Source organism: Strix uralensis, chromosome Z (genome assembly GCF_047716275.1).
Source record: "Strix uralensis isolate ZFMK-TIS-50842 chromosome Z, bStrUra1, whole genome shotgun sequence".
NCBI classification, from domain to species: domain Eukaryota; kingdom Metazoa; phylum Chordata; class Aves; order Strigiformes; family Strigidae; genus Strix; species Strix uralensis.
Genome location: NC_134012.1, coordinates 48,795,681 through 48,812,228, shown reverse-complemented (window position 1 = coordinate 48,812,228; position 16,548 = coordinate 48,795,681). Strand labels below are relative to the sequence as shown.

The 16,548-nt window shown below is 51.8% G+C and overlaps 1 pseudogene; it reads left to right on the top strand.

Moving 5' to 3' along the window:
• Positions 1-15,755, top strand: part of LOC141938257 (uncharacterized) — a 33,775-nt pseudogene extending 18,020 nt beyond the window's left edge.
• Positions 15,756-16,548: the final 793 nt, after the last annotated feature.

The following is a 16,548-nucleotide window of genomic DNA, read 5'->3' as shown; positions in this document are numbered from 1 at the left end:
ACAGTTCTCTTAACAGTCCTCTTCTGATCTTTACTGATACATGCTTATAACCTTAACTTCATTAAAGACCAAACTGAATTTGTAGCACTGAATCCCCATGAGGATGGGGTTTTTGTTTTTGGGGGGGACAGGGGGACATGGCAAGATTGTTGACAAAAGAAAAAGAATTTTAAAGACTCCTCTGAAATATTTCTGAGCAGTCAAACAGGGGTGTCTTCTGGGCTGTTTTAAGTCACTTGCTGGTAAGCTATTTTGTGCCCAGATCTCCTGTGAACCCTGTCACACAGTGAGAGTCCTCCTTGTGTCCCACCCAAAGTCCTCTTCACGGAGTCTGCCTGGGGACTGCAGTACCCCCAGCTGTGTCTACAGGTATTGAAATGCCAGGGCAGTGCTCAGAGATGACAGTGTGTCCCTGCCATGTCAGTACTTTACCAAAGTCTAATGAATACCTTAAAAATGAAGTAATTTTCACCAAACCCCACTTGAAATGCATGAGTTTTCTGAAGGAGCTGCCTCGCTTCAGCCCTCTGGCAGCCCTGCATTTTCTCTGCTGCTAAGTAGGTTAAAAGTTGCTATTGAAAGACAAACAGGACACAGCAGAAGATGAGGGATACCCTCACCAGCAAGGCGAGACATTTGAGAAGTGCCACACGTTTTCCTGTTCGATGTTTGTTGGAGGTTCAATCACAGGGGGACTGTGGCTGGACCATGTTCATACTGCCGGTCTCACTTAGGAAGCTGTGTCTGCAAGTGGGCAGAGAAGGGCCTGGGAAAGCAGCAACACAGCACTTTGAGAACACGTCAGCCCATCGGTGTTGGAGCCTTGCCACACAAATTCTGTGTGGGAAGTTTAAACCTGTCTTCTCTTTGTGTGCAGGTCCTGCAAGAAAACGAGCGTGAGAAGAGTGCTTTATTAGAGACAGTCTTTGGACTCAGGGAGAGCTAAGAGAAGCCAACCAGCAGCTGGAGAGCTCAGGCAGGAGGTGAAAGAGCAGCACGAGGATGGGCAGGTAAGTCTGAATAGTAGGGTGGGTTGAAGGAACAGGCCGTTGGCAACTGGACGTAAGCTGAGAGAGGCCGAGAGAACCAGCTAACAGAGTGAAGGGCAGTAACAAGGAAATAAAGCCTAAGTGCTGTGACTGAGGAGGCAGGGACTGCTGCAGGCACTGAAATCACAGAGCCTGATGAGCTCCAGAGATCAGCAACAGGAAGGAAGCGTACAGTGGAAGCAGAGCTGGGTAGAAAAGCAGAAGTGGCTGAATGAATGTGATTTTGAGACAGAAAGAAGACAAAGCTGAACCTGATGGCAGGACCCAGTAGCTTGCTCTCCATTTGTGTTTGCAGAACATCACAGAAAAACTGCAAGCAGAGCTGCAGGAAACTCAGAGTAAGATCAAGGCAGTGGAGAAGAGGCACAAGGAAGAAATCAAAACCGTGAAAGAAGAAATTAATGTCCTCCTTCAGCAGAGGGATGATCTACAAAACCAAGTGACTGAAAACAGCAATAGCTACTCCACTCATCAAACAGGTGGTCTCTCCCCTGGCAGAGCAGCAGGTGATGGGGTAAGTCCCTCTGGCTGCCATCACACTGTGGTCTCCATCTCAGCTGGGCTGAAGGAGACTGACTGGCCAGCTGCTGCCCTGGACAGATGGGCTACTCTTTTTGCCTGTTTGCCAGCACTCATCAGAATGGATTTCTGCTGGCCTGTTACTGCTAGCCTTGTTTTTTAAGGTGCTTTTTCAGATGAACATGGTGACACACTTAGATTTTTAAACAAGCCAGCTGTATCCATTGTGAATCTGGTACTTTCATGAAAGGGTGAAATTTAAAGTTGTTCTTTCCCTTTCCTCATAGTATATGATATGGCTGATATGGCTGACAGTGGCAAGCTGTAGTCTTTGACTGCTTTGTTGTGTTTTACTTGAGGTGGAAGAGTTGACATCTCAACTAGCAGCCTCCAAAGAGTCCCATCAAGTGATTGGCCGCAAAGCTCAGCAAGATCTGAGTGAGACACAGGAACTGTCAAGGCAGAAGGTGCTGGAGGTTGTGCACCTCCAGAAGATCCTGGAGGAGAAGAGGAGTCAACGGGAGAAGGTAGAACATCAGAACAAGATGCTGCAAGTGTGTTTGCAGTCTTTGGAGGAGGAAAGGAGTCGATGAGGAGAAGTGGAGCGTCACAACACAGAATTTCAGGCTTCCTTGAAGGTCCTAGAGAATGAAAAAGCCAGGTAAATGAAAGTCTGTGAAACTCTCTATTCTGTTTAATGGATTCCCTCTTTCAGATCTTCACATATCCAAGTGGCTCTGGCAGCATTTCCTAAAAAGCAGAGTTCTGAACTATCCATGCAGATATGTTTCATTCTCTTGATGCGGTGTTTCATTTTCTTTTCTTTTAATCCTTCAGTTACAGTTTTTCTGAAGACAGTCGCTTTTGGAGTAGTCCTTTCCTTAAAATGAGGTGTTGTTTTGTTAGGTTGGCATGTTAATGATGTTAAATGAAACTTTCAGGGGTTTCAAACCTGAAACACACCAAAGGAGGCAGAACAAGCTGCAGTATAATGAGCTAGATACATCCATCAGCTCTGTCTTGGGTCTGGTAAATTTTAAACATTTGGGATCTGTATCAGTCTTCCATCCTGATGCCTTTGGTTAAAACCATGATTTTGAACTAAGCCAGATTCCCCTCTGAGGCACCCAAGAAATAAGCATGTTTCTTATTGCCATCTCTTTCCTCATTCCTCAAAAAATCCCAGCGGGTGTCTGGAAGGGCTTGAGCAGGGTCCCTGCCAGGCTCAACAGTTACAGATGTTACTGACTTTCCAAGGAATGCAAGAAAGAAGAGAAAGGGTAGGTAGGGTACTTCACCTGGTAAAGTCTTGCCAGCCTTCAACACACACCTTCATTGAAGAAGAGAAATAAAAGGCTGTGCCCTCTTGCTTGCCCCGTGAGGGATCTGGCATCTTATGTAAGGATCTGAGTATTTTCTCCAAACCTCCATTACTGCTTCTGGTATCAGCCTTCATTTCTCTAGCTGAAAGTAATGTGGGTGCTGCAAGTCTTAGGAAACTCCGCAAAGATCACCTGGCTGTCAGTTGCTGCTGTTCCTACCAGGACATACAAGTTAGGGGAAGAAAATGTCTCTTCGTTATTGACAAAACCTCTCCCTTGGAGTCTCATTAGTCAAAAGAAAAATTTTCCTCTGCCCTAATGTCTTCATTTCAAGACTTTGTTGTGTTTCTATTCACATTCCCATCTCAAAAAAAGTAGGGTATTTAGCCAATAATTCACCTTTCTTCTGTGGAAAAAAGTGTAGTGGGCACGTGCTTGGGTGTGGTTGCCAACCTGGCTGAGGACTGAACAAGCAGCCTGGTTGTTCAGACAAACCTCAGCAGACAAATCAATTTTCCCCTTGGTGGTGGAAGTCCTAAGAGTTTATTAAATGTTATATACCCTGTAGTAATGAGTTGCATGCTCCGACTTTCAGGCTGTGTCTCTGGAAGAGAAGGAACTGAGCCTCAAAACCCTGGAAGAAAACAACCTTGCCCAGCACAACAAGGTGTCTCAGCTTCTTTCTGCTCTTCACCAGGCCAGGCAGCTCCATTCCGACCACAGAAGAGAAATACAAGAGCTGAACAACCAGGTGACCTGTGCACTAGCATCGTCTTCTCCAGGGACATAGAATACCACCTTCAGCTTGTAGGCCTCAGCTTGTTTTCCCTCCCAACAACGTACACTCCTTCTGTGTTCTGCCCAGAGACTGCACACTGAGGCTGGATCTGCTGTGTTCTGCCTGGGTTTTCCCCGGTTCTCTCATGGTTCATGGCATTAAATGTCTGAGGAGAAACAGAAGACTCCTTTGGAGCTTCTCAGTATCTCTATTACACCCAGATGGTGTTTCTGCCTCTGCCAGGCACTGAGCAGTCTGGTGAGACAACATTGGTTATTGGCAGTCTGTGGGAGCACTCCCGTCTCGGCCATTCAGCTGGCATTGGGGAGGTGCCCCATGAAGGATGCCGATTGTCTCCCCTTTGCTTCTAATCCCAAGCGTCCCTGGCAGCCCCGCTCTCCATGCAGGAATGCTTCATCTGCCACCTCACCCTGCCAGCCAGCCACTCGCACCCTCACACACACAGAAGCCTTCATTTCTGAGGATGGAAGGCACGAAAACCTGACCGTTCCTTTGGGGATGGGGAAACTTCCTTTAGGCCCCTTAGCCTCCAAGTACCTGTTTGTAGCTTCTTTTGCTCAGTTTGAATCCTTGCCCTCGTGCGTTCTGTTTCCAGTGTGGTTTTTGGCTTGAAGTAATTCCTCCTTCGCCCCTTCCTCTAGTCCCTCTCTGGTGCCTCAGCAGCAGCGCTGTCCCTGAGCGCTGTGCGTCTGTGTTACAGGTGCAGTCGCTGCAGGCAGCGCTGCAGAAGGAGGCTGGCCTGGCAGCTCGGGAGGAGCAGCTGCTGCGGGATCTGGAGGAGTCCCAAGCAGGTGAAGGGTGCTCGAGGAACTCTCTGTGCATGCTGGAGGCTGAGGTGTCTGGCCTGCGTTTGAGGCTCTGTAGCACAGAGAGCAGAGCACAGGCATTGGCCACGGGGTGTCAGCAGGCCAACAGTGCCCACCGCAAAGCCCGATCCCAGCTGGACAAACTGCACTTGGTTCTCCAGCACACGGTCTGTGACAGCAGAGACTTAGTCCTTTGGAGTTCAGGCAAGTGTGGGGCTGGGTTCACAGGTCTGTAGGCGGGTATAGGGGAGCAGGTGCAGGGGGAGTGGTTCTTTGTAATCCTGATGTGACAGACCTGTCCTTTCAGTTTAGGCTGATTCAAGTTTTGGGAAGTCTTGAAAGCCTGACATCCCTGCAGAGACAAGTCCGTGTTTGTATGTGGAAAAATGACCAGCATCAGAATGAAATAGGGCCCAAGTCACAGGGCACGTGTGTCCTTCCTTGAGGCAGTGCGGACATTAGTGGTCATCAAAATAATGTTAGCCCGGGACACACATCTTGCTGTAACACGAGCTCTAGGACGACGTCAAAGGCACTGCCACCTCCTCCTGTGCATAAAGAGGCCTTGTTTGTTGGAGACCCTTTCGGTTAAAGCTTGCAACAGAATGGCTTCTCTCTTCAGAACAGGCTCATGCCAGCTGTTTCCCAGGCCAGGGACCTCCCTGCAGAGCTCACAGTGGACAGAGTGGCCGCAGCCCTACAAGATCTGCGTCAGCACCTGGAGCAGACTCAGCAAGATCTGGTAACTTGTGTCTAGTGCACCCAGAAATCCCGTCCTTCTGCTGCACTGAACTGACAAGCAGAGTGCCAAAGCCAGAATGGATGTAAATTCTTGTGTGCCAGGTTGGCTTGCTGCCACGGGGGAAAGGAGAATCCCCATCCCATGTACCATTACTGTCCAGCTGCCCCCTCCCACCTTGGCTGTTTCTGCCTGTGTGTTTGTACCTCTTTGTCTCCTGCCAGCAGTGGCTCTGTGAGGTGATGCTTCTCTTCTTACCTCTTCCAGAAGGATGCAAGGAAGAAGATACAGGACTCGGAGCTGGAGCTGAGCAAGAGGCAAGCTGAGAAGGAGTACTTCAGTGCCTGCAATCAAGAGCTGCAGAAACAGTTGGCTCAAAGCCAGGAAGGTACAACTTCCCTTTTCCAACCCACTGACCCCATCTTGTCTGACCAGTGGGGATCTCTGATACCACGCAGGGGAAAAATGCAGTGCCCAGAGATGGGAAGAGGAGAAAAACAACAAGCCTGAGACTTATCGATAGAACTACCAGGGAAAGATTTTTGTAGAGAAAGATCCAGTGTCTGGCAGTGCATCTGGCTGTGTGACTGGTGATAATGTGCAGAGGTGGTGCCTTTCAGGTCCCATGTCACTGCTAAGTAGGTGTAGCGTGATGCCTCACAGTATCCTTCTCTGTATGGTCTTTAAAAGCACCAACCTCAAAAAGCCTTGTCTTTATCAACTTCCTTTTCCTCTTAGATGGCAGATTCACAAAGCATTAGTTCAGTGTTGAGTTCCTGTGTTATTGCATCCTTTCTTCTGCTGCTTTTCCTCATTCTCTGGTACCTAGTGCTTCTGCATCCTTCTTACCTGTTTTCTTGCCGATACTGATTAGGCGTCGGACCTCACAGCCATACAAAACACAATTTTTTACTTCTGAAGCCTTTGGTAACATGTTCATGTTGTGTTTATCTATAAACTGGTTTTCACATGTAGCTAGTTGCCTTTTCCTCTAATCTCCAGGCCATCCCAGAGCCTCCAGGGCTATTGGCCTCTCTATATTATAGCTGGACAGACATTCCTTCTCCTTTCTCTGTCATTGCTTTCCCACTCTCCACACCAGAATTGGGTTTTTATCTCATTGTCATGTTTTCCTTGTCCCAGACTACAGGAACAGGGAGGTGTGGGCATTGCTCGTTGCCTCCCCCACAGGCTGTTGCCTGCTCATGTAGAGCCTTTACCTGTTCAATATTTCTTCATGTTCCCTCTCTGAGATGGAACTGCTGATCATTTTTCATAGAGTTTTCCAGGCCTTAGATCATTGCTTTTTTCTGGAACATTCATAGTTTTTACTACATATGTTACATATGATAAAGCTTATATACTTGAAATTCTGCCATTGGATGGATCCCGCTTGTCCCACTAGTCAGTTCTTTCCATCCTTAGTTCCTGTCTATTAGTTTAGTGTATTAGTTTAGTTTTAGTCCTGTCTATCTGTAGTCATCCTTGCTTCAGGTCTCAGTACTGGTGTGATGCTCAGTGGTTTTTTCCTTGCCGTTGTCCTAGTACCACCAAATATTTCCTTTCTTCTTTTTTCTGCCAGTGCACAACATATTCCCCTAGCTTCGTTCTTTTGAACAAATGCCAAAGCACATCTTCAAGCACAACGTTGACAGATCTGTTTTTTTCTGTAAAGTCTCTTAAGTCATAGTCAGTCTTCACTTTTGCTGCTTCTTTCTTTTCCTTTAGGACACTAGATCTGACTCTCACCTCCCGTCTCTGCCCGTGTTTCACTGATGTCAGTTCTACCTGCTTCTCACACTGTGGGTGATGTGCTGCCATGCCCTTAGCCCTGCCCTTTCAACTCACAGAAGAGCAAGCACGTTTTCATATTCTTCTGAACCTTGCCACTCTCATTCTTCTTTTATTCTCTGCCTGGAAGTTTCCTTTATTTATGTGTGCTTTGAAAGACCTTGTGGGCTTAGGGCCTGGAAAACACAGACAGGCGGGTAAGAAAATGATGTTTTCTCTGTAGGATGCAAATCAGTTTGGTTTTGCTTTGCTTGTCATCTTCTCCTTCACCTTTCCTGCTGCAGAGACACAGATGGCAGAACGCAAGAAGAACTCTCTACAAAGTGCCTTGCAGGAGGAGGCTGCTGCTCTAAAGGAGGAGACTGTGACTCTACATCAAGAGGTGGCATCTTTGGAAATGAAACTCGAGACCACTGAGAAGCAAAGAAAGGATGTCCTGGTGAGGCTGGCAGATGCCATGAAGAGCCATTTCTTACATATTTTTTGGCCTTCTGTTAATAATTTTAAGGAGCAACTTTTTCCAGTGGAGATCTGATTTTAGGTGGTCTTGTACAAGTGCAGTTGAGATCTGAGAAGGTAGAGAATATGCAAATGCTCACCAAGCTTCCCTCATTTTCCCCTTCCATTCATCATTCCTGTTTCCCAGACTTGCTTTCGTGCCAGGCCAGGTAAACTGAATTAGCAGGGTCATCACCTTGGGTAAGAGAAGACAGTCCAGAAAGGAGAGATCATTAAAATGACCAGTATCACAGACTTTGTGGAGAGACCACAGACCACCATAAGAGCAGAAGAATATTGTTTACATCAGTGGCTGTTTTTTAGTTTAACTTTTCCAGTTACATCCTTCTGAATAAGTAGGGAAAGATGCTGTAGTCATATAAAATTCAGTTAAGATTCAGGGTGTTTATTTTCCTCTATTTTGATGATTTCTCCCCTTGAAGCTTAAGTCAAAGTAATTTTCAAACTTGTCTCTATATACATTGCATGGTTTGGGCTGTTATTTGTGTCCAAATCCATATTTAGATTTCTAAATATCTGGATCAGAAAAAAGGGGTGAGAATACAAAAGTTTGCTAATAATAGAAAGCTGTTCAACGTTACCACTGAGAGCAGACAGTGGGAAAAAAATAGAGACATTTGAGAAACAAAAGTGCTGAGCCAGATAAATATGTCTGCCTGCAAGGGGACAGCTAGTCCTGATTTGAAACACAGAATGACAGTCTGTGATCTGACCATCACTCCTTCGAGAGGGCACAGTGCGGTTCTGGAGGATGGTACCGTGAAAACACTACACAGTAGAGGTCCAAAAAAACCCCCAACCCCAAAAATGGGAAATCAAATGTCAGGGTTGTTGTCTCTTCCCTTTCTCCCTAATAGAGAGAACATCATCGTGCCACTGCCTAGATCATGCTTAGTCTGGACTTTAAATCCTGGCTGCAGTTCTGGTGGCTCCTCCCCAGAAGAACATCCCAGAAGTTCAGAGAAGGGCAAAAAGGCAGATAGGCCAGTGGGACTCTGAGGGAGGAAATAGCCATCCTGCAGAGAATGGTTTCAGAGAGGGACACGGGCTGGTTTCATCATCTATGAAGGATTCTGAAGGGGTTTCCCATAAAGGTATGGGAATATATATTCCTACAAATAGATGACCTGCTTGGCCAGAGAAACCATGCTTGCAGCCGGCAGGTTTGCCTGTCTGTATAGCTCCGGCCGGAGACCATTCACCTGCTAGAATGTTTTCTGTCAAGCCCAGAGCTACTGAAGGAACTACGGAGCTTGCTGTTAAAATTACCTCAGGTGCAGAAGCTGGGGATGGGTAATTGGTTCTCTCTTACCTGGGCCAGCCTAGCCAACATGTTGTGGTTAGCATTTGGCATGGAAAGGAAAGGGCACAACTGACCAGAGTAATGTACTAAACTTAGTAGTATTGTGTCATGATGGCTGAAGAGCAGCTGCACTGATGGTGCTTAGAGGATGCTTTTGGAGATTTAGACTTCTGAGGTACAGCTTTTCCAGTGTATTGAAAGGAATTGAATTGGTCCCCTTGCCTTATCTGGTTAATGGCTTCCTTGTGCATTCAGGATGTACTTGTGCAGTGGTCCAAAAAGCATGAAGGCAAATTTGTGTGGATTTCTCCGAGGTGATCTGGAGGAGGGCCCCTAGGAAGAGAGTGTGTTGTCTTGGCCTGTGGACCAGGAGGAGAAGGGACTTAGCACTGTCCATGCCTTGGGCCGGTCACTCTCCCCGACTTGTTGATTCTGGCCCTTCCAACCCTGATGTGGCACCAGCTCACGTAATCCCCTCTCTGTACCCAGCAGGCTGCTGCAGAAGGGGAGCAGCTCTCACAGCTCTCGGAGAAGAGACTCCTGTCGCAGCGGCTGGAACGTCTGCAGCAAGCAGTTGCAAGGCTGGAACTTGAGAAGACGGAGCTGAAGCAACTCATTGCTGAGCTCAGGAGGACTCTTGAGCAGGTAAAACCAGCTTTCACTGCCTCTGCAAAGCCTCATGGTCCTCTGGAACACAACACAATTCCACAGACAGCACTTTGGAGTCCTCTGCTTGTTTCCTTCCCTCTCCCACTTTCCCCTGTGGACACACACTTTGGTATTTTCTCCCACCCCATTGCCTTCACAAATGCACATTCACGCCAGTACCACCCCTCTTGCCCCAGTGTCCCCATACGCACACGCTTGTCACTCTCATGTCAGGAACTGTTTCCTCTTGCTCTTCCACAGTCTACTTTGAGTGCTTTTTGCCCTCGCTGTTCTCTGGTGCAGTTACAGTCTCTGAGCAGAAATCTCCTTGCCGTGATGTCCAGAGGTCCTTTCGCTCCTTGTTTGGTGGCAGCTTTCTGTGACCCTTTCTCCTGTCCAGCGTGCAGGTGGAGCGTGAACGGAGGAGACTGAAGAGATGTTGTCGGTCGCTGCCAGATGCACGAGGATTTTCCCTCTCTGACCAGCACAAGATCCCTGCTTCTGGAGAGGTGAGAACAGAGTCTTACTTGGTGGGAGGAGGGTCTGGCCATACGGAGGAATGATGGCAAATCCCAGTGGCAGCGGCCCCCAGTATAGACCCAATAGAAGTTGAGTACAGACCATGGCCCTGACCAGACTGGAGACTAAAAAGAAATCCTTGCGTTTTCTTCGCAGGAGGAGTCTCAGGCTCGCTGCAGTCATTGATGAACTGAGTTGCAGAACCAGGTGAGGAGTAGGAGAGCTCTCATCAAAAGCTGCTGTGCCCGTGCTGATGGGCACAGCTTTGCACGACTCTACAGCCCGAGTTCTGTCTGGCTGTCAGGAGGTGAGTGCAGCAGGAGCTGGGAGGGCCCCGTCAGACACATCTGTTGGCCGTGGCCAAACAACATCATTCACCTGGGTCTAGTCTCTGACTTGCCTAAAGGTCGCGCATGGTGGGAAAGGGGTTGGAAGAAATTCCCTTTGCAGAGCTGGCTGTCTGGGTTTCACATCTAGTCTGCTCTCGATGCTTAGCAAATTAAGGTCCCCCTCTTCATCTGGTTTGGCTTTATGTTGACAGACCTTGGTATTGTAATTCAAATGTAGCAGGTTCCATAAGCCACAGAACTCCTTTAGGAATTGCTTCTGTTGTTTGAGTTCACTTGCCAAGAGAATACTTTCATATTCCCAGCCTGAGGTTGGGGGTGGCATTCCCGTGGGGAACACGGCCCTTGGCAAAGCACGTGTCACTTTGAGAACAGAGGAAAGCCTCTGACCTGAGCTGTTTCCCCCAAAACAGCAAAGCCTGGAGTGCTGCTCCCAGTGCTGGCATCTCCCGCTCTCCAGAGCAGGCAGAGGGCAACAGCCAGAGCTGCTATGGCTGCACCACCCCATGTTGCCAGGAAATGATAGAGTTTGAGGATTGTCAAGGCCTCGGCAGTCCTCATCAAGTTACGCTCTGCTCATTTGGGAAACGCTCTAAAGTTAGGAAAAATGAGGGTTTGCTCCCTTTTCGTGTGCTAGCTGTCAGGTTTTTAAGCTAGACCCTCCAGAGCAGTTCTTCACTGCCTGGTGTAACCAGTAGAAACTTGAATTGTTGGTCATCTGAGCTCGGCTCAGGGGACTCTGGGAACCTGCTGCTCCCCGCGGCACAAGGACACAGCGTTGGTCAGGGCTGGAGGTAGAAGGTGCAGCCGGAGCCGTGGAGCTGCGGCTGGGCCTGGCGCTGGGGGCTTGTCTGAGCTCGGCCTTTTGCCTCTTCCAGGCATCCCTCCTGCAGGCGCAGCCGGCACGAGACCCAACAGACGAGCAGGACTCTGTTGGATGCTGTGCGAAGAGCTGTCTTGCTCCGTAGCAGCTGGGGTCAGGGAGCTGAAGCTGCTGTGCTGGGAGCAGAGACTGGGAACCCAGGTCCCCCTCCCTGAGCCGCCTTGTCCTGCAGAGGGACAGCTGCAGCAGCACAGCGTTCCTTTCTTGTCTTCCCAGAAATGTGCCATGTTTTGCTGTGGGGAATGGGGGTGCATTAGTTCTGTTTCATTTGGAAGCATCTCCTAGTGACAAAGATTTTTTAAATTATTTTTATAAAAGAAATTTTGCAGAACTGCACTTTTTCAGTAGGAAAAAGCAAGTGGTAGGTAAGTATGTGGTTTAGGGAGAAGGTGACCCCAGTTTTTCACTGGCCCAAGGAAGCTGTTCTGAGCTCCTCTCGAGCTCGCAGCCGCTGGCGGGGCAGAGGGGGCAGTGGGGGCGTTACCAAGCGAAGGGGGTAGCTCAGGGCGGGGATGGAGGGGGCAGGAGGGGGGGTTTTCCTCCCTTCCAGCCTCAGCACAGCAAGCGCCGGTTCGCTTCCCGAGGCGGCTGATCTGCTGTCAGCGAGCTGCTGCGAGAGCAGCCTGAGGGCAGCCCGGGGGTTCTCGAGAGGGCACTGGGAACCCGGCCCCGACCGGCCAAAGCGGGAGGCGGCAGCGCGGGGGGGGGAGCGATGTCAGCCCGCGCGGAACTGCTCTGCAGCAGCGGCTGGGTCGGGGGGGGGGGGGGGGGGGTGCTCGGAGGGGTCCTGCAGGGGCCCGGGGCCAGGGGCGGGGAGGCCTGTCCTGCCCCAGGAAGGGAGCCCCAGCCTGGCCCGCCAGAGCCCTCGGCCGGCTCCTGAGCTGCAGGGATGGAAGGAAGGAGGCCCTTGGATTCGCCTCCCAGGGAAGGAGGACTCTGTGTTTTTCCTTGGTTCCTGGGTTCATCCGGAATTGTACGTTGACAGATCGAGGGGAGATAAACTGAAGATCAATCGAGATGGTATTTTTCCACATATGCCTTGTGACTGTGAGTCAGACTTCTGAACACTGGGGTGATTTTCACCCCTGCTGAGGCCCGAGAGGCTCCGTGTGCCTGGGGCTGCTGAGCGCTGCCTGGGCCAGGGGCAGGGGGGGCTGGTGGTCCCTTGGGCTCCCGCAGGGATTCCAGACGGGCCCGCTGGGTGCTTCAGCCAGCACTTCCAGTCAGGAAGCGTTATTTTTCTGGGTTCTAAATGAGGCTACGGTGTAAACCCATTTAGACTTCTGTACGGTGGTGTACTCTGTCAGAGAGCTCAGTAGTACTGAAAAAGCTGGCACAGAGTTCAGCTGGGACTCGAGATCTGACTGTGTTGCTGTTAAAAAACTGTATAGAGCCTCCTTGGGCAGTTACTTGGCAAGGCACAACTTTTCTGTGATTTTTGTACTCGAATTCTGACTGTAATGCCAATGCCATGTGATAACCTTTCTCCAAAATGTTTCAGTCAGAACGAGCGTTCATAATCTGATTACCTCTGAACTACACCCAAAACAAAGTTGCAGGGTGAAGTGACGGAAGATTTGGCCAGCCTGCCTGGGTGTTCCTGCTGCGCACGTTACCCGACCGTCCGCTCGTCTGCCCTGCGCTTGTCCTGTTGGAGTGAGTCCTCTGGGTAACGTGTGGGCTCTGGACGTGGTGAGTCTGACTCCCTCTGACCACCCAAGACATTGCTGGTCTTTCCCTCCCTCCTGTTCTGAGGGTGTGGGAAGGCTGCAGAGACTGGCAGGCTCTGCTGTGCCCTGCAGAGCAGCTTTAGCCACACAAGACCGTGTGGCCGCGGGTGCATCGTGGTGCTTCGACACCAGCTGGGACCACAGACCTTCTCCATCAGCTTGTTAAAGGGTCCCAGGGCAATGTGCTGGTGGGGAAGGGGGAAGGGTGAGGGGGGTCGAGGTAGGAGGCAGCTTTCAGCTGATGTTAAGCTTAAACTGAAAGTGGTTCTGGGCTTCGAGAGGGTTGGGTTTGGTTTTTTGCCTTAAGTGTGTTATTACCTTTCCAGGTAATGCTTTCCGTGGCAGCTGGCAATGGTCCTTGTGCACCAAACCTCAGCTCGTATTTTCACTGTGGTTAATACCTATAATAGTAATGGCATTATACTGAGAATCACCCAGGTTAATGACAAAGAAACTGGTGAAGTCAGGACTAGTTTCAGCAATAGGTGCCCAGCAACTTCCTCGAGATCAACATCTTCAACTCACAGAGTGAGAGTGGACCACAGCAGATCCCCCCGCTCTGAGCTCCCAACGCAGCAGAGACACACGCCCTCCTCTGCTGTGTCTGTCCAACGTCACCCCCTCCACCAATGGAGCCGGCTCTGCCTCATCCCTCCTACCCTGACAGATGGTCCTGGCAGAGAGAGCCCGGAGCTACGGACTGAATGAACTCGACACGTTTTGGAGGGATGGCCCACAGACTGCAGAAATGACATGTGTGTGTGTGTATATCAACCCCCACCATGTTCTCAGTGTCCCCAACAGGGCCAACAGCTTCATATGAGCCTTTATTGGGGAGCTGGGGGGTGTGTGTGTCCCAGCCCCCACCCCCCAAGTTCTTGGGCCTCGAGGCCTCAGCCAGCGCCTGCAGTCATCTGCCAGTTGGTCATCTGCCAGTTGCCCCGCAGCGGGGCACCGGGGGCCGGTCCCGGGGCGGGCAATGCCGTCATGGTCCTGCAGAGCACCGGGCCCGCCGGGCTCCGCGCCCGCGCCGCCGGCAACGCGGCATCTGTGGAGGTGCAGTCAGCGTGGAAGGGGGGGGTCGGGGGGGCACCCCCGGGCCGGGGCCCGTGCCCAGGAACCGCCGGTGCTGGGGACGCGCTGCCTGACGGGACCAGCCGGGACGGGTGGCCCCGCGTACCGCGGCCCTACTCTCAGTGCCCCTTTTTCCTACGCCAGTTTTACGCCGTTTTTAATTCCTCGGCGGACCGTGTTTTAAGGCAGAACCAGTTTCGCTACAGCAACCCCCAGAGAGAAACATTCAGCCGCACGCACTGGCACCACGGCGCAGTCTTGGATTAAGAGCCCTGCGGGCCAACAGCCTCTCGCTAGAACAGCCCCAATTCTCCCCATTTTCTTCGTGCTGTGTCTTACCGTCCAGGATTTCAGGGCTCTCTCCTACGTGCCGCTGAGTAGCACCCCCACCATCCCTGTGTTTCTTGTCAGAGAGAGGGCTCGGAACCAGGCGCAGCCCCCCCCATCGCGGGGGAGGTCCCGGGAGAGCCCCCCCCCTCCGCTCTCGGCTCCGACAGGACCAGCCCGGGGCCACCCGGCCCGGCCCGGCCTCCCCTTCCCTCCCGCCTCTCCCCGCCGAGGGACACCCCCCTGCCTGCCCCGCGGGGCCGTTCCGCAGGGCCCAGCGCGGAGTAAAGCGGCGTCCGAGGCAGGGGCACTCTCCGGTGCGCCGGGAGACGGCGGCCGCGGGACGGGGCGGGGGGGTGCAGAAATCGGGAATTCCCCACAGCCGGCGTGTCCGCCTGCCTTCCCCTCCCCAAAACACGGTGCTGGGAGCGCTCGCTGAAATACTGTGGGCGCGTACCGGGGCTGTTTAGGCCGGGCTGTGGCGGGAGGTGACAGAAGCGCCCAGCCGCAGAGCCGAGCCCCTGCGCGTTCCGCGCCCGCCCCTCGTGCTCCGGGAATGACACGCTGAAGTGCTAAGGCTTGGACAATAAGCCCAAGCCAGAGTTGACCTATAGATGAATCCTGTACATTTTATAACTGATAACCATTGTGCTAATAGGAATTATACTAAGTTATAGCAAACCAACTATTCTGATGTAAAAGGTGGGAATACTGAAGCCTGAGCAACAGGCCCTGAACTGAAACTGCTAACTCCGTGTGTAGTCATTAGTGAAATATACATAGAAGATGTAGCTTAAACATCATAAAACATGTCTATGTTGAATGTATCTTTATCTTTCTTTATGTGTGAGCAAATAACAAGGCCACAGAAACAGTTGTCTGGCCTTGTGACCTTGCTCATAAATTAACTAGATAAGCAGGGAAACTCCCTTAGCTTCTCCCTTAAGCCCTGGCCAGGCTCTGGGGGGAACCTAATGTGAGATGAAAACCAGATGTTTCCGCTTAAAACAAAGGTGCCAGCTATTCTGGCTTACTGATTTCAGGTATATAAGGCTGGGCCTGCTCACAGCGACTTTGGAAGCCTCACCTACGGGTGGACGCACCGCGTAGGATTTCCCACTTGCAGGGAAAGGTTCTCCAAACCCTCGCTGTAACCGGGGCTGCCCAGCGACTGCGGATCTGGATGATGGTAACGTATGCAAGTGGTGATGGATCTTTCTTAATCACTGTTCTCTCTCTCAGGTAGTAATGATTTGATGCATTACCCTGTATTTTCCTATTTGTTTAAGTGCACTGTTCTGTCTTTTCTTACTGTATGTTTTCTGTATTATTCTGTTATATTATTTAGTTATTTCTAGTAAAATACACCTGCTCTTTTCACTCTGGTGTCTGAGTTTAATTGATATCCCTGATCAGCAAAACACACACCTTTCCCCCCAAAACTCTCCCCTCTCGCAGAGCACCCCCGGCCACGGTGATACCCGTCACCCCCGCCCCCCCCCGCGCCCGGCCCTCGGCTCCGCGCAGCCCTCGGGGGGACCCCGGCCAAGCCCCGCACCCCCAAAGCGTGGCACCACCCCCTCCACCCTCCCCCCGCCGCAGAGACCCTCGCAACCGCGCGGGCGCTTCCTCAGAGCTGCTCCGCGGCCGCGGAGGCTCCGCCGCAGGGCGAGGGGGCGCGGCGGGGGGGCCGCCTTCCCCTGGCCGCCAGCGCAGCCGCCGCGCCCGCCCGTCACCAGGCTCCGAAAACAAGAAGAAACGCGGAGAAACCTCCCGCACGCGGTTTTTCCCCCAAGAGCCGCTCCATGAATTACTGCTGCCGCCATCGCCGCGGAGAACAACGCGCGGACTGACTTCGTCGGCGCCCCCTGCTGTGTCGTTCAGAGAGGAAAGGCGCGGGCGTGCGGGAAGGGAGCGATTTTATAGAAACCGAACCCGCAGCCCTCCGCGAAGCGCGCACGAACGCCCCGAACGGACTCGTTGACAGCGCGGAAAAAGGACCGGCGAGCCAGAAACTCCGCGCAGCTGCCGCCCGTCGCAGCGCAGCTTCCCCCACCTACCGAGACCTGGCCCCCGCCCCCCGCCGCGCTTCCCTCCGCACCCCCCGGGGTTCGTCTTCCGCCGCAGCTCCGCCGCTGCCGCACCCGAGCGGTGAGGGCCCGCGTCCCCCCGC